Source organism: Phascolarctos cinereus, unplaced genomic scaffold (genome assembly GCF_003287225.1).
Source record: "Phascolarctos cinereus isolate Bilbo 61053 unplaced genomic scaffold, phaCin_HiC Scaffold_5;HRSCAF=322, whole genome shotgun sequence".
NCBI classification, from domain to species: Eukaryota; Metazoa; Chordata; class Mammalia; order Diprotodontia; family Phascolarctidae; genus Phascolarctos; species Phascolarctos cinereus.
The window spans coordinates 179,599,400-179,618,250 of NW_027555958.1; the positions used below are offsets into that span (position 1 = coordinate 179,599,400).

Below are 18,851 nucleotides of genomic sequence, written 5' to 3' on the forward strand. Positions count from 1 at the left end.
ACACCTCTCATGATCCCATCTAGTTCTAAATCTCATAGTATCCATAGTTTTCTATTCCCTTTAGGACAAAACCTTTTCCCCTGGTCAATAAGATAAATGACTAAGAATCGATTTGCTGGATTTGGAGGAACAGCAAGAGTATATAAACCTAACACTTACTTATGTCCCTAGCAAAATAGTCATGACCTATGGAGGTAAGGTATAATGTAGGCACATAAGAGAGTAGGACACCAAGGTTTCCATTTTGTGACTGAAGACTTATCTCTTCCTTCCTCCCACCTAAACCTCCTCACCTGAATTCCCAAAATTCTAGTATCAAATTCAAACACCTAACAATCATTTCTGAGACTCTCCTTCAGTGGCTCTCCCTTTCCTTCCCTCCTGTTGCCCAAATCTCTCTGCTTGAAACCATATAGCTCACTACCTATAACCATAATCTAAGAAATACTTTCTCATTCATCATGGTTTGAGTCTGAGCAGAGGAAATACAGATCTTGGAACTTAAGATGATGCAAAATTTCTGAGTTTGGTAGTCCAACAATGGGATGGAACTAGAGTACCTCAGACACTCCCTGAGTCATTAAGAACAGGGAGCTCTGAATCTACTAGAATGTAATCTCCTTGAGGGAAAGGACTGTTTTGCATTTATTTGTGTCCTCAGTGCTTGACAGTTCCTAGCACATAGTAAGCATGTAATAAATTCTTGCTGATTGACTGGAGCTAGTCAATACCTTAACAAGGCTGTGGATTCTACTTCCCAGGTTATGAAAGTATACATTACTAAGCAAACAGCCCTTTCTTAAGAATGCTACCTTTTTTGCTCTTCTCTGAGCATACCTGAGCTTCCCAGCAGCACATTTTGGTGCTGGCAAGGCTAAATGAAGGGGCACTCAAATTCTCAGATCTTACTTGTTCTGAGAGCTCTTGGCTACAGCAAGACTATTAGAGCAACATGTAGTGTCTCATTTTGTAATTCACTGAGGTTGAGAAGCTATTGCTTTGGCTTTTAGGAGTGCAATTTTAATAGAAACCACATCACTTGCCCTTCTATACCTGAACATGTGATGTGCACTGCAAACTAAACAGGAAAGGTCAGTCCATTCAAGTCCTACTCATGGTAGGATCTAGTAAAGGACAGTGATGCAAAAAAAAAAAGTTAATTGTAGATTTTATAAATCTCCTTAGCTGGAATCCAGATCTCTTGTCCTAGGTTCCAACCATCAAGTTCTGGTCTATGTTCCAGAATGACTCCTCCAGTAATATTTTGTCAAAGCCACTATAAAGAGAGAGATAGAATGGAGAGCAGCAGCAAGCCACATGAGCCAAAGAATAGCTGGGGATCACAGATTTACTCTTAGCTTGGTCTGCCAGCTTTGTCCAGGGCTTGAATCTATGGCAGTATTATATTTCTGAAAGCTCTTTCTTCTTTCTCTTGTACCTTCATCTTTCTCCCAATATTCAACCCTTACCCTTCTAATTGATCAACTGAAAGATTGGAGAATCCCATTCAAGATTTCTCACATATCCACCCAGCCCCAAATACATACCTTATGTAATCAAAATAACTGCACTTGTGTAGCACTTTAAGATTAAAAAGCAATTTATTTATATAATTTCACTTACAATAACCCTCTAAGGTAGGCACTATAAGTCTTACTTATATCTGACTTATAAATCAAAAATCTAAGGCTGAGAAAGATGATCCAAGTTGGCCAGAGTGACACAGCTATTAAGGGTACTTAGTAAAGATGTGAACACAAGCCTTCCTCATATGAAGTCCAGCACTCTAGCCATTATGTCATTGCGCAACTTGTAACTCCATGTATTGGCCCATGGCTGTGGCTCAGACTTCTCCTTCTTCCCTTACTAGTAGGGTATATCATCTCCACTTGGAGGGGAGTACAGAGATAGAGAGGTGAAGAAAGTACCCATTTACCCAATCTTACACTCACCCTGACTTGCTACATTGCAATAATATCTAGTAACATGATCTTAGCATAATGGAATCACCTCCCCACAGGAACAGATAAAATATTAGCTATATTGCAGTACTTTATTCTTGGTATAGAATCAATGAGATAAATTAATAATACCAGATAAAATATCTATTTTTGATTGTCCAAGTAGTCTCTCCTATACCTACACGGGTAAAGGCATGTCAAAGGGGGTTATAGCATGACTCTAAATCATGTGTGGTCAAACAATCACACCATGGGAAAATGGGTCACACCCCACCTTCCCTGAGTTAGCAATCATAGGGCTTGCCACTACATCCATACCTACACTGAATTATAATTCAAAGCTGCCCTGCTCCACTCTCCTCACTCATTGTACAAGTTCTTGAACTTGCCCCCTTTTGAGCTATACATGAGTCAATCAGGAGATTTGTATTATAACCTAACCAATAGGCACCCAGAACAACGGTGGTCCAAATGTCATAAGAAGACTCTCTCTTCCCTACTGTACACCCCCTCCCAACATACCTAATAGGGAAAAAATGCTGCTAGGGGTGTCCAATCAAAAAAGTTTGAGGCCACCAACCTCATCAGTTTCCCGTAATTACATAATAAAATGTCTCTAGGACCTAATAATGTTTGGTACAGAGCAGGCACTTAAAAAATGTTTGTTGATTAATTGACTGTTTATTGATAATAGGTCACCCTAAACCTAGAAGTTCTAAGAAAGGCACAAACTGATTCAGTTATCTCCCACAGCACCCCTTCTTGTAAGCAGGCAAAGGAATATAGACAACATACTACAGTGTGTAAGTCATGTTCAAACTCATGCATACGATAAAGTCAGTCTTTAGATAAAGGATCAAGAATTCAAGACATGAGATCTGGACTCTTCTGTGGCATGGAGCATGGACATTGGATCTGTTGCATTTCTTTTATGTGTCCAGATATTGGAATGAACATTTGCCTATTTCTCGCTATGACTAACTCATTGATTATGGACCAGGAGCTATGAACTCAAAAGCAGGACCTAGCAAGAAGAATTCTATTACCAATATTCCAACTTCATCATATCCCTAACTGTAAAACTGTAAAAGAAATGTCTCGTTCCCATGGCTAAGGGAAAATCATATACCTTCTGTTCCTTTAAATCCATTCACCTTATCTATGGGACTTCTTTCTTATCTGCTGCATCTTGTCACTTTCTTATACTCTTCCAATGTCTCTCCCCACAGAAGGGCAAAGCTTCATAACTTCATATAGAAAAGGAGGAACAGACAGATTAGAGCGGTGCTACATTATTATTATACCATGGACTTCTACTTAATAATTCAAGACTTTACCTCCATAAATATCGTGAAAAACACCCCACAAAATATTTCAAAGGGCAGGAGAGGAGCCAACAATCAAAAAACTGTAGGCAAATACAACTAAGCACTTCCATCCAGTTTAAGACTACACGAGGGGGGCAGCTATGTGGCACATTGGATAGAGCACCGGCCCTGAAGTCAGGAGAACCTGAGTTCAAATCCAGCCTCAGACCAAACACTTGATGCTTACTAGCTGTGTGACACTGGGCAAGTCACTTAACCCCAATTGCCTAAAAAGCCAAAAAAAAAAAAAGACTACATGAGAAGACAGAAAGAAGTTTGTGCGGTCTCTGAATAGGAGACACAAAGAGAGCCAAGAAGGAGCATAAGCTCCAATAAATCAGTCCTGAAGCCAACAAGATCTTGGCCCCACACTTGCCAGAGACACATCAGAGGATGGAATAATAATATGTTGCTGCCCAGGAAGAAGGAACCAAGTATGATAGCTACATCTTAGGACTTGGAAGGCCTGAAGCCAGCACACCTCTTGGAGCCACAATGTGAGACAGCCAGCTCACAGTGGCTGCCTTTTTAGAATAGGAGTCTGCACAGTGCCTGGGCAATATGCACTGGGGAGTCCTCCAGAGGTATGAAACCAACACAATCTCCTATATTAGGCTGGAGTCCATCAGGTCTGCAGCACGAAACAGAGCCAACATCCAATTACTTATAAAACAAGAAGATGGAAATAGAGGTAGAGGTAAAGCCAGAACTCATGCTGCACCACCAGGATACAATCAGAAGACAGAAATTGTGACAGAACATGGGATCTGCTCCCAGGCACCCCTCCAGGACTGCAACAGAGCAGTGGCAACAGCATCAAAACTGCAGATGGTACAGGGGAGAAAAGGACAGGGATTGCCCATCCCATCCAGGAGTGAGGGAGAGTACAAAGCCTGGCCCTGATGTAATGTCCAAATCCAGGAACCAAGACTGAAAATATGAATAAACAAAATGCAACTGTGAACATGTAGCCCATGTAGGCTTTGCACTTACTATCCTAACCCCACTCACACTGATAAATTAGATACCCAGACCTCTGGTAGCTGCACACCCTCAGGGCTCTGGGGGTAACCCAAAGGTGATATGGAGTAGGGGGCTTCTCTTTATAGAGCAATAGCTCATTAACCTCCACTGGTATGTTTCCCTCTATGATTAGATTATCAATTATATCAGTCAGCCAGAATTAACTGGCTTTTACAAAGGGATATTTACTAAGTTGGTATAACAAAAACAGTTGGTATAAAATGTTTCTCCCAAAAATCTGTGAAATACTCTCTCCTTGGTATATACCGAGACCAGAGGAAAGTGTTCTCAAACTTTAGCACCCTGATGGGAAAGGAATGCTGGAAATCCTTTTTCTGTAATCCTGAAGGTGTTCCCTTTAGGTATGGCATAGCTTTTCTGCTGGGCTCTTTGTGGAGCCTTGAATCTGTGTCCAGTCTATTCTTGGCTACTGATGCAAGACTTCTAAGCTATTCCAAGGATCCTGCTAGGACATGCCAAAAAATATTGGAAATCCAAAATGCTCTGGACCCTTTAAAGATTTCAAAATCCTCCTATATTTAGATTGAAACTGAGGCATTTTTCTCCTTTTTGGGTACTTAATTCTCAGGGGAGACTTTCTGTACTCCAACACCAGTCTCTCAGGTTTTGAGGTAGCTCATTAGATTTACATAGGACTCACAGGGTATCAAAAATTCCTTCACCTAATCAATGCAGACTTTGCATCACATTTAGTTGAAATGTCTTGATTGATTCAAAGAGATGTTCAGAGTTTGTTCACACCTAATTCTAATTGATTGGTACACATCAAGAAATGTCCTTACCTTACTAGTAATTGCTTTTAATTGGAATAGGGTAATCAATGGACCCTCATCCCCCACAAATACAATGAAGAAACACTATAGATTAAGAGAAATGTAAGAGATAAACCAGTTTACCACCTGAAGAATAGAATGGAGCAAAATAACCTCAATGGTCCAATAGAAATACACACACACAAAAAAAATTAGAACAAAGTCAAATATTTTAAAAACAGGAAAACAGGTCAAGGAGAGATAACTTAAGAATTATTATACTCTCTGAAAGTCACGACCAAATAAAAACTTAGCTATCATATTTCAATTAAATCATTACAGAAAATCCCCCCCATTTCTATTAGAATAAAAATAGAAAGAATCTACCAGTTGTTTTTCAAAAGAAACCTAAAATGAAATGACTCAAAAAAGGCATAACCAAATCCAAATTTCCTAGGTCAAAGAAAAAATACAGCAAACAGCCAGAAGTAAAAAAAAAAAAAATAAGTATCAAGAAAGCATAGGCAAGATTATGCAAGACTATGTTACAACTACTTCAAATGAGAGGAATTTTAGAATATGATATTCCAAACACCTTTAGGGGGAAAAAAGAGTTACAACCAATGATAACCTATCATGTGAAACTCAGTATCATATGATAGCATTAAAATGGATCTTTGATGAAATAGAGGAATTTCACATATTTCCCACTGGGAGCTATCAGTGCTGTGTAGAATATTTCAATACAAATTCACATTTCAGAACTGGAAGGGGCTAAATTATATAGGTAGATATAGAGAGAGAGAGACATATTGATTGGAGGAGAAGAAACAAAGGCTTTCTTTAAAATCCAAACTTCACAAACAAATCCCTTTAATAAAAGGATTTGTTCTGTGAAATTTGGATTCAGTCAAAGGGCAGCACTTGAGGACCTAGAGGGCCACATGTGGCCTCGAGGTCACAGGTTCCCCACCCCTGGATAAACTATAGTAATTGCTTACTATATGTTTGTTGAATTTAAATTATTTGTGAGCTATACTCATAGCCATTTCACATTGATAACTGTGGAGGGTTTTTGAACCATTTGGTTTTAAAATAATAGAACAGGAGCTCAAATTCCAGCTGTTATCCCCAGCTATGTACCTGAGGCAATTCACTTAAATTTTCTGATCCTCAGTTTCCTCATCTGTAAAATGAGAGCATTGTATTAGATTATATATAAGTTCCCTTCTAGCTGACTTAGATTTTTTCTAGTAGGTATGCTATCAGTCCATCAATATGATTCATTTTTATTATCTTGACCATATGTCATCTCCCTTTTGATTTGTTGAAACTATAATTACAATTCAAAAAAGTATCTTCATCAATGTATCTCAGTCAGGCCTGAATCAGGGCAACCTTCTACCAGACCTGCTGGAAGGATATGGGAATGAAGAATCAGATCAGTGATTACATTTGATGAGATGGTAGATATGAGGGGTTTGGGCTCCCATTCCTGACTGCCTAGCTTCCAGAAATCTATACTGTATATCAAGACCTCAGAAGTTGATTCCATATCACTAGCTGTGTAGCCTTCAGAATGTTGTCTTCTTTCTATGGGATTCAGCTTCCCCATTTGTAAAATGAGATATTTGACTAAGTGACCTTTAAGGACTTTTAGACATGTCAATCTATGTTCTAGCTATGATAATATAGGCAAGAAGTTTGTGGGACTATTTCATTTCATAGGAAAAGAAAAGGATAATTGTTTCTCTAACTCCACCCAGTTAAATAGAGATATATTTAGGCTTAATCTAAGCAGAAGTTTCTTAATAGTTAGAACTGTCCATGAGTGGAATTGGATGCTAGCCAATTATGCCTCATTAGAAGTCTTCCAGCATCCTGGGCTGTGCAGCAGCGTAAGCACAGCAGGGATGTGGTTGCTGTGAACCACCACCCATCAGCAGAGAAATTTATCCAGGTGTTTTCTGGGACACTTAAGAGTAGCCACTAGATGAGGTAGAGGAAGAGGAGGAGGAGGAGGAGGAAGAAAAGATGGAGGTCTTGGTGATCATTAGAGAAAACTCCACATCTTTCCCCTCCCATCTGATGAGATTGGTCAATGAACAGATTCAGCTGTGTCTTATACTCCAGGAATTGATGGCGACTCAGCCCAATTGGCTCAACACATCTCTCTAATATCCAGAAAAGTATACGGTATTCTGGGGAAATAAAAAGGTCTTTGATTAATTTGGAATATCTCAAGACTCACCTGAATTGAGGCAACAACTCTAACAGAAGTAACAGTGTGCAAACTGATGTGCCAAAGAAACAGATAAGTACGAAAAGAGTTTGGATCTCTGCCCACCACCCCAAGTGAACAGCACCAAAGGAAAATACAGGAAGATCACCTATTTGCTGTATTGACAGCTTCACTATCAAACTTCCAAAAGTTCCAAAGACAAGCTGACGAGAAAGAGAAAGATTTTGTTGCCAGAGTAAGAGCCAGTTCCAGGTTCTCAGGTGGGTTTTTTGAAGATAGTTCTAAAGATGGGACTCTTGTCTCTTGGGAAAGACAAACCCAACCCCAAGCTCAGCTGCAGAATGAAGACATTGCGGATGATGATCTCTGTCTCATTCAAGAGAGAGAATCTTCCATTAAGCAACCTGAAGCTGATATTATGGATATAAATGAAATATGTAAGGATTTAGGAATGATGATGCATGAAAAAGGAGATGTGATAGACAGCATAGGAGCCAATGTAGGGCAAAACTAAGGCACATATTCAGCAAGCAAACCAGCAGCTATCAAGGGCTGCAGATTATCAGTGCAAGTCTCAAAAAACTCTGTGCCTCATAATTTTTATTGTTGTCACTGTTTGGTGATTCTTGGAGTCATCATTTGGGGATCTTTGGATAAAAATGGAAAGGAGGGAAATGTTGTACTACATCATCTAAATTATGTGTGAATATTCCTCTAATTGAAGTTTTTATCGTTGTGTAACTGTTGAGTAAAAGATGGTTTCCATACTTTGTCATTTTTATTTGAGAAGTGTCCTTTGTTTTAAATACAATATTTTCTAATATAGAAATGCCTTCTAAATTTTTCTGCTGTTGTCACATCCTTCAGTTTAGCAGTTACTAGATTTTTGTCCATATTCAAATTTACTATCAGCCCATTATTTAAGTTGTTAACTGTTAATTCTTGTTATTAAAAACTCTTGTGTTATGTGTACATCTCTATTGCTGTACATACTTGTACCTAGCTTTCTATTGCCTCAAGAAGAAATATCTGATTTTTGTTTCAGTTGGGGCTAGTGGAGAAAATATTGCCAAGCAACATAAAAAATTGGTTAACAGATCTCTGTGCCACTTAGTTCAAGACATAAGATGCTAATATACTCTTTCTTGGATAATTCATTCTTCTGATACCTGTATTAACCCATAAAAACAATGTATGGGCATGTTCTTAATTTGTCTCATACTTCTGATGTGTATTTATTAAGCATTTGCTATAGCATGCCTGGTAAATACTTCTGCAGTGAAGGGTGGTGGTGATTATATAGGCTGTATTTAGTTCTTCTCTATTTGGAGAAATAAATAATCTTTCTAAAGGTTTGCTGTGCATTTGGAGAAAAAAAAATATGAAAATGCTATAGCTGATAATTTTTGGATTCCAGAGAGCTCAACTCACTGTTTGACTGACTACACTGAAAACAGCAACCCAAGTTTTTTTGGTGGGTTCTTATTTACCTTCTCCATATCTGGCTAGGGAGTGATTATGTTCATGGATCACAATTGCCATCATTAACTAACATGCTGGCTAATTTGCTGAGTCCAATCCTTGACGGCTTCTGGAGACAGAAGTGCTACAACATCTTGGTAAAGGGCATATGCAAACAGAAGCTACTGATTAGTCCTCATGAGCCACCAGAATCCCAACCCAACCCTTCCACCTCATGGGGTAAATGGACTTCATCAAGGAAGATTTGGTACTGAGTAAAGCTGCCTCTTCAGTAGACTAAAAAGAGAAAAAAAACCTTCTGAATCTTTTATTCCTTCCTTCTGAGCATGTAGCTTGGGATTCTAATAGATTTCCCGTGGTCCTCTCACAGTAGGGAGGAAATTATGGTTGCTTGCACCTGGCATCAAGAGCATATGCTGTCAATGTCAGCCTAAGACTGGACCTTAAGGCTCTATCTCTTCTGCCCTGGTTTAATGGTTTTCCTCTTTCTCATTTGTGTCATTTTTGTTTAACAGTTTAAGAGTGAATACACTGTTTACATGGCAAGCTATGGACTTTAATTGGAAACAAATAAAACAAACTTAATGAAATGTAACTATTCAGCCAAAATAAAGACAATTTAAATTGAAGGAGGAGGAGGAGGAGGAGGAGGGGAGGAGGAGGAGGAGGAGGAGGAGGAGGAGGGAGGAGGAGGAGGAGAGGAGGAGGAGGAGGAGGAGGAGGAGAGAGGAGGAGAAGAAGAAGAAGAAGAAGAAGAAGAAGAAGAAGAAGAAGAAGAAGAAGAAGAAGAAGAAGAAGAAGAAGAAGAAGAAGAAGAAGAAGAAGAAGAAGAAGAAGAAGAAGAAGAAGAAGTCTTCAAGTTTTGGGTATGGGCTGAAGCAGCTGACATCTGTGGTACTTCTTACCTAGATTACTGCAATAGTCTCCTAATTGGTCTTCTTACCTCATGTCTTTCCCATTCTAGTCCATGCTCCACACAAGTGTCAAAGTAATTTCCCTTAATGCAGATCTGACCATGAGACTTCTCTACCAATCAACACCAGTGGCTTCCTGTAGCTTTTTGGATAAAATACAAATGCTTCTGCAAAACTTTTAGGGCCCTTTCCAATCTGGCCCCAACATATCTTTCTAACTTCTTTGGATATTAGTCCCTTTCATACACTCTGTGATACAGCCAGTCAGTCAATCAGTACTCTATTCTGTTTCTCACTCATGATGACATTCATCTTCTATCTCTGGGCATTTGCTACTTTCTTATCTCTGCCTCACTGATTCTCTCTCTTCTTTAAGTTGGAGCTCAAGCAGCATCTTTTGCATGAAGCTTTTTCAGTCCCTCACAACAAAAAGTATCCTCCCTAGCAACTACCTTGTATTGAACTACTTTACAGATATTTTTATTTACCTTACATGTATATTTCATATATATATATTATATGTATTTATAATATGCATGTATGTAAATACAGATATAGAACCCATCCCAGTATCTGCACATAATATGCACTTAATAAAAACTTGATGCTTAACTGATAAGTCCATGATTCTATTATTGTACTCTCTAACATATTCACTTAACATGCAAGAATTCTCTTGAACCAATCATTGTAATAATGGATCAGGAACAGGAGATGAGGAAATTGCTTTTGGGGAATGTTTCCACAACCTTAAAAGAAGGGAGAATAAACAAAATAAACAAAAGAAATTCTCATAATGGTCCTAGTTTGAAAGTAAGCATTCCAAAACAATATATGTCAACAGAAATAGCAAGAAGAAAGGCTTAATACTGAGTGTCCTCTCTGAAATGAAATTTGCCCTTCCTTTCTCTTTGAGGCACAACAGAACTTATCATTGATATCATGGCTTGGCATGGATCCATTAATGAGTATATAGACATACCCGGTCTAAGCTGTTCGTTGGTTCCATAGAAACACAAAGTTGGTCTAAATAATGATGCAGAAGGGAAAATAGGTTCCTAAAGTCAAAGTTCAGAATATAATATCTTTAAATATGAGTAGAAGAGAAAGGAAAAGATAAGAGATAATAAATGAGAGGGGGTGATTATGAATTGAGAAAGGAGAAGGGAGAGATAAACATATAGGAGAATGAGAATGGGAATTCTCCTCTCTCCTCGTATATAGAAGAAGTAGGCACCTTCTCTGGGACTACCTTTAAGGAAATTTCTAATTGGCCAGACACATTCAAAGAACTGAAGTTTCTCAAGGAATCTGTAAGGAAGTCAGGTACCATTTATGACATTTAGCAGAGTCTGATTATAATGTATTGATACTATTATTATGAAATTGCATTGATTATGACAACATTATATGGGATATGCATATTAACCACATTTGTTGTATTTAAGCAGAGAATATATTAAAATGTAAGTCAAATGAGCACAAATATAACATTGTGTTTTTATATTAACTAGCTTGATTTGCCAAATATCTAAATATGGCCTTGGCATAATGAAAGCCCTGATGGGCTACACCTTAGCTGTGAGGGCTTGATCTGAAAAGAGTGTCCTGTTACCAGAAAGAATAGGAGGCAAATCTACAAATGTCTCACATATGCATTTAGGGAGGGTAAAATATGATAGCAATCCTCAGGCTAACTATATATGATGCCAAATGAGCAGATTAAAGTGGAAAATAATCTATCCAAACTTCTCATTGTTTCCAAATGACAATTGGTTCCTATTGTTGTGAATAAACTCAAGGAATATAAAGACCTGACAGGGCCTTAGAGGTGATTCTAGTCCATTTTTTCACTTCATATATAAGGAAACTAAAGACCAGGGAGGTTAACAGCATAAAAGCAAGTCTTTCCCAATTAAACTCATTTTCTTTTGCAATAGAGTTGCTAGACAGATGGATCAGAGAAATGTCATGCACATGTTGTATCTGGGATTAAGCAAAGAATCTGACAAAATCTTTTATGATATCCTTTGGACCAGATAAAGAGACTAGATAAAAATACAACTAAGTGGATTTGTAGCTTGTTGAAAAACTATATGGAAAACAGGACAAGTAACAGATGAATGTCAATACATAGGTAAGTCTTTAGCATAGTGTTCCAAAACCCTTTCTTTGACACTTTCCTTTTCAAGAATTTTATCACCAATTTGAATGAAAGCATCATCACAATTATGCTTATTGAATTTGTCAGTGATATAAATCTAGTCAGGATTTAATCTGGCAAATAGAAGACTTGAAATTATATTAATAAAATGAAATGATGGGCTAAAACAACACAATGGAATTTAATAAGGAGGAATTTGAAGTCCTGTATCTACATGCAAAAGATTAATTGAACAAATAGGGTATGGAAAAGAAGTGGTTTGATAACAGGGCCTCTGTAAAATACCTTTGGGCTTTGGTTGACTGCAATCACAATATGATCCAACAATATGATAGAGTTACCAAAATACCTGATTCAATTATAGACTATATCCATGAAATTATAGTAGACATCTGGAGGAAGTGTAACTGTCTCACTCTATTCTATTCTGGTCTGAATATTTTGAAAGTAACATGTTCAACTTTGATACTATAATTTAAGTGGAATATTTATTAAGCAAGTATGTTCTGAAGAAGGTGATGAGGACATAAACCATATTACATAAACCATATTATATGTCAAATGTTTGAAGGGACATTTAGCCCTAAAGAACTGAAGAATCAATGTCACCATTACAATTTTTTGTTCAAATACTTGAAGGACTCTGATTTGGAAGAGAATTATTGTATTTATTTCTGGTGACTATAGATAACAGAAGTAGGACAAGGGGGTGGAAGGACTAAAGAAGCAAATTTTGGCTCAACATAAGGGGAAAAGGAAGTAACAATTAGAATTCTCTTATAGTGGAATTAATTTTCCTGGGAAGTAATAAATGTGTTCAAGCGGAGGTTGGATAAGTACCCTCAGAAATGTTATGAACTGGATTATTTCTTAGGGTGAAAGATTAGATCAAATGATTCTTAAGGCCACTTACATTTTTCTCCCTTTTAAAATATGTTGATACATATTCCACAACAAAAGAGAAAAAGAACAGATTGATGAATTGAGAATAGTTTTTAAAAAACTAGAAAAACAACACATCAAAAGAAAAATACAACTAGAAGCAAAGTAGAAATCATGAAAATTGAAGAAGGTATTAACAAAATTGAAAGAAAAAAATCACAGAATCAAAAAATAAGAATAAAAACTGGTGTTTTAGAAAAAAATTAATAAAATATAAAAACTGCTGCTCTGATTAAAAGAGAGTAGAAAACCAAATTGTATCAAAAAATAAAAGGAGAATTCACAATAGAAATAGAGGTTAGTATTAGAAATTATTGTGGTCAACTCTATAATAATAAAACTAGTGATATATGAAGTACATCAATATTTATACACACAATCCAATGGAGAAAGGCAGAAATATTAAATGCATCCTTTTCAGATCATGACACAAAAAAATATATATGTAATAAAGGGCCATGGAAAGATAGAGTAAAAAATAATTGGAAACTAAATAATCTAATCCTAAAAAATGATTGGGTCAAACAAAAAATCATAGAAACAATCAATGATTTCATTCAAGAGAATGACAATAATGAGACAACATACCAAAAGTTATGGGATGCACCAAAAGCAGTTCTGAGGGGAAGTTTTATATCTCTAAATGCTTACATAAATAAAATAGAAAAAGAGGAGGTTAATGAATTGGGCATACAACCAAAAAAAACTAGAAAAAGAACAACTTGAAAATCCTCAACTAAACACTAAATTAGAAATATTGAAAACCAAAGAAAAATTAATAAAATTGAAATTAAGTAAACTATTTAACTAATAAGTAAAATTAAGAGCTGTTTTTATGAAAAAACAATAAAATAGATAAACCTTTGGTGAATTTAATTAAAAAAGAAAGAAGAAAACCAAATTACTAGTATCAAGAATGAAAAGGGCAAAGCTACCACCAAGAAAGAGGAAATTAAAACAATAATTAGGAATTGTTTTGCCCCACTATATGCCAACAAATTGACAATCTTAGTGAAATGGAAACATATTTACAAAAATAAAAATTATGATATAATATAAATTATATAACTAACAAATAAAATTAAAAATATAAATTGCCCAGATTAACAGAAGTGGAAGTAAAATACTTAAATAACCCCATCTCAGAAAAAGAAATTGAACAAGCCATTGATGAACTCCCTAGGAAAAAAGCTCCAGGGCCAGATGGATTTACATGAAAATTCTACCAAACATTTAAAGAACAATTAATTCCAATACTATATTGACTATTTGGGAAAATAGGTGAAGAAGGAGTCTTAACAAATTCTTTTTATGATACAAATATGGTGTTGATACCTAAACCAGGAAGTGTCAAAATAGAGAAATAAAACTATAGACCAATTTCTCCAATGAATATAGATGCAAAAATTTTAAACAAAATGCTAGCAAAGAGATTGCGGCAACTTATCACAAGAATAATACACTATGACCAGGTAGGATTTATACCAGGAATGCAGGGTTGGTTCAATATTAGGAAAACTATCAGCATAATTGAGCATATCAACACCAAAACCAACAGAAATCACATGATCATCTCAATAGATGCAGAAAAGGCTTTTGATAAAATATAACACCCATTCCTGAAGAACACTAGAAAGTATAGGCATAAATGGAGTCTTCCTTAAAATAATAAATAGCATATATCTAAAATCTTCGGCAAGCATTATATGTAATAGGGACAGGCTAGAAGCATTTCCAATAAGATCGGTGGTGAAACAAGGATGTCCATTATGACAACTTTTGTTCAACATTGTACTGGAAATGTTAGCTTTAGCAATAAGAAAAGAAAAAGAAATTGAAGGCATTAGAATAGGCAAAGAAGAAACAAAGCTATCACTCTTTGCAGATGCATGATGATATACTTAGAGAATCCTAGAGAATCAAGTAAAAAACTACTTGAAATAATAAACAACTTTAGCAAAGTTGCAGGCTATAAAATAAACCCACATAAATCATCAGCATTTCTATATATTACCAACAAAGCCCAACAGCAAGAGATAGAAAGAGAAATCCCATTTAAACTTACTGTAGACATTATAAAATATTTAGGAGTCTACCTTCCAAAACAAACCCAGGAACTCTATGAACACAATTACAAAACACTTTTCACACAAATAAAATCAGATCTAAATAATTGGAAAAACATCAGTTGCTCATGGGTAGGCCAAGCTAATATAATAAAAATGACAATCCTACCTAAGCTAATTTACTTATTCAGTGCCATACCAATCAAACTACCAAAAAATTATTTTATAGAGTTAAAAAAATAATAACAAGATTCATTTGGAAAACAAAAGGTCCAGAATATCAAAGGAACTAATGAAAAGAAATGCAGGGGAAGGTGGCCTAGCAATTCCAGATCTTAAATTGTATTATAAAGCAGCAATCATCAAAACTGCTTGGTACTGGCTAAGAAATAGGGAGGTATCAGTGGAATAGGTTAAATATGCAAGACACAGTAGTCAATGACCATAGTAATCTATTATTTGATAAACCCAAAGACCCCAGCTTCTGGGATAAGAACCCACTCTTGAAAAAAACTGCTGGGAAAACTGGAAAAGAGTATGGCAGAAACTAGGCATAGACCCAAATCTCACCATATACCAAAATAAAGTCAAAATGGGTTCATGACTTAGATATAAAGGCTGATACCATAAGTAAACTGGGAGAACAAGGAATAGTTTACCTATCAGATCTATGGAGAACAGAAGAATTGACCAAACAGGAGATAGAGAACATTATGAAAAGCAAAATGGATAATTTTGATTACATTAAATTGAAAAGTTTTTGCACAAACAAAGCCAATGCAACTAAGATTAGAAGGAAGGTAGAAAATTGGGAAAGAATTTTTACAACCAGTCTCTCTGATAAAGGCCTTGTTTCTAAAATATATGGAGAATTAAGACAAATTTATAAGAACACAAGCCATTCCCCAATTGATAAATGGTCAAAGGATATGAACAGACAGTTCTCAGATGAAGAAATTAAAGCCATCTATAGTCATATGAAAAAATGCTCTAAATCGTTATTGATTAGAGAAATGCAAATCAAAACAACTCTGAGGTACCACATCACACCTATCAGATTGGCCAACATGACAAAACAGGAAAATGATAAATGTTGGAGAAGATGTGGGAAAATTGGAACACTAATACATTGTTGGTGGAGTTGTGAAATGATCCAACCATTTTGGAGAACAATTTGGAACTATGCCCAAAGGGCTACAAAAATGTGCATACCCTTTGATCCAGCAATAGCACTTCTAGGGCTATATCCCAAAGTGATCAAACAAATGGGAAAAGGACCCACATGACAAAAATATTCATAGCAGCTCTTTTTATGGGGGCAAAGATTGGAAATTGAGAGGATGCCCATCAATTGGGGAATGGCTGAGCAAGTTGTGGTGTATGAATGTAATGGAATACTATTGTGCTATAAGAAATGATGAACAGGCTGACTTCAGAAAAACCTGGAAAGACTTATATGGTCGGATGCTGAGTGAAGTGAGCAGAACCAGGAGGACTTTGTACACAATAACAGCCACATTATGCAATGACTAACATTGTTAAACTGAACCCTTCTCAGCATTACAAGGATCTAAGACATCTCCAGAGGCCTCGGGATGGAAAATGCTGTCCACATCCAAAGAAAGAACTATGGCAGTTGAATCGCTATCACTTATTTTTACCTTCTGTTGAGTTTTGTTTCATTTTTCTGATGTTTCCTCCTACTGGTTTTAATTTTTACTTACAACTTCACTAATATGAAAATATATTTAATAGGAATGCAAATGTAAAGCCTATATCAGATTGTGCGCCATCTTGGGGAGGGTGGTGGGGAGGAAGGGGGAGAAAAATTTTCAACTCAAAAGCATATGGAAGTGATTGTTGATAAATCAAAATAAATTAATAAAATTTAAAAATACACTAAAAAGCATATAAATAAATGGACCTTAACATGGTATAAAGTATATTGTAAATCTCAAAATCAAGAACCAACATTTTACGTAATTGATAAAGACTAGGGTCTTTTCTAATAAGATTAGAGATAATGTGAGAATGCCCGTTATCATGCCACTATTTGATATACTTCTAGAGATGCTAGTATAGTAAACAAGAAAAAGAAATCAAGGGAATAAACATAGGAAAAGAGGAAACAAAACTAAGCCCCCTTTTTTAAACAAATAATACTTTCTATCCAGCAAACTCAAAAGAATCAATTAAAAACAATAGGAACAATTTAATTAATTAAATTCAGCGAAGTTGCAGTATGTAAAATAAATACACATAAATCAGTATTTTAGTGTACTACATTAGCCAGCAGAAAAAGATAGAAAGAGAAATTACATTCAAAAAAGTACAAAATATATAAAATATTTGGAAATTGATCTGCAAAGGCAAACAGAGAAACTATGTGAATATAACTATAAAATATTCTATAGAAATTGAGACTGACCTAATTAGGGAAATATTAATTACACATGGGTAGGTAGGCTATAATAAAATATAATGAAAATAACAATGCTGCCAAATTTACTTTACTTTTTCAATTCCATAACAATTGAACTACCAAAGGATTATTTTGTAGACCTAGAAAAAAAGTAATAATTAAATTTACTTGGAAGACACAAGGTCAAAAATCTCAAGTGAAATAATTTTTTAAAATGAGAAAAATCAGAGACTTTTTCAAATTATTTTGCAAAGCAGTAGTCATAAGAACTGGCGTGCTTTTAAAAATAGAAATTCTTGACACTGTCAGGTATTTGGTATATAACATAATGAAGTAAACAATCTAGTGATTGATAAATTCAGAGACTCCACCCCCTGATGTAAGGGCTCACCATTTGACAAAAACTGTTGAGAAAACTGGAAAAGAGTGTGGCAGAAAAGACGTATAGGTGGACAGTTCATATTATGTATCAACAGAAGATCCCAATGTGTACATGATAGATAAAAAAGGTGACATAATCAAATTAGGGAAACAAGAAAGAAATTATCTTTTAAAGCTATTGAAAGGAGAAATGTTGATGAACAGGGAAATGATAGGAAGGATTACAAGAGATAAATTTTTATTACAAAAAGTAAAAATATTACCAATGTAATTGTTAGAATGGAAATAATTAGCTGAAAAATCTTTTGCAGTAAGTTTCTCTAGTAAAGATATCATATCCAAGAGGCAGCTAGGTGGTGTAGTGGATAGAGTGCTGTCCCTGGAGTCAGGAGGACCTAAGTTCAAATCCAGTCTCAGACACATAACACTCACTAGCTGTGTGACTCTGGGCAAGTCACTTAACCGCAATTGAGTCATATAAAAAAATACATATCACATCCAAGATATATAAAGAACTGATTCAAATTTGTAAAAACAGCTATTCCCCAGGTGACAAATGATCAAAGGGTATATCAAAGGTAGTTCTTAAATTATGAAAACCAAACTAAGAACAAACATATGAAACAATAATTCAAATCTAGTAATTACAGAAATATAAACTGAAATACTTCACATCCAACAGATTGGCATAGATGATTTAAAAAAAAGGAAAGTAAATGTTGGATGGAGCTGTGGGAAAACAAGCACATTGTGTGATTGGGGGAACTATACTAGAAAACAATTTGTTCCAATCTGGCCTCAGAAATTTACTAGCTATGTGACCCTGGACAATTCACTTAACCTTATTTACCTCGGTTTCCTCATCTATAAAAGGAGTTGAAGAAGAAAATGACAAACTACTCCAGTATCTTTGCCAAGAAAGCCCCAAATGGGGTTATGAAGAGTTGGGCATGACTGAATGACTTAACAACAACAAAAGACAGGAATTCACCTTCTCTGAGCAAAGGTTGTGCTTCCTGGGACTGCATCTCCTCTGAAGAAATGAATGCATGAGTTCCTAGGAGCAGCGAACATCCACCTGGTAGTGGGAACATATATCTAGATAAAGATTATA

The 18,851-nt window shown here is 35.9% G+C and overlaps 1 pseudogene; it reads left to right on the plus strand.

Moving 5' to 3' along the window:
- The first annotated feature begins 3,889 nt into the window (after nucleotides 1-3,889).
- Nucleotides 3,890-8,072, plus strand: LOC110200884 (syntaxin-7 pseudogene; annotated as a pseudogene).
- Nucleotides 8,073-18,851: the final 10,779 nt, after the last annotated feature.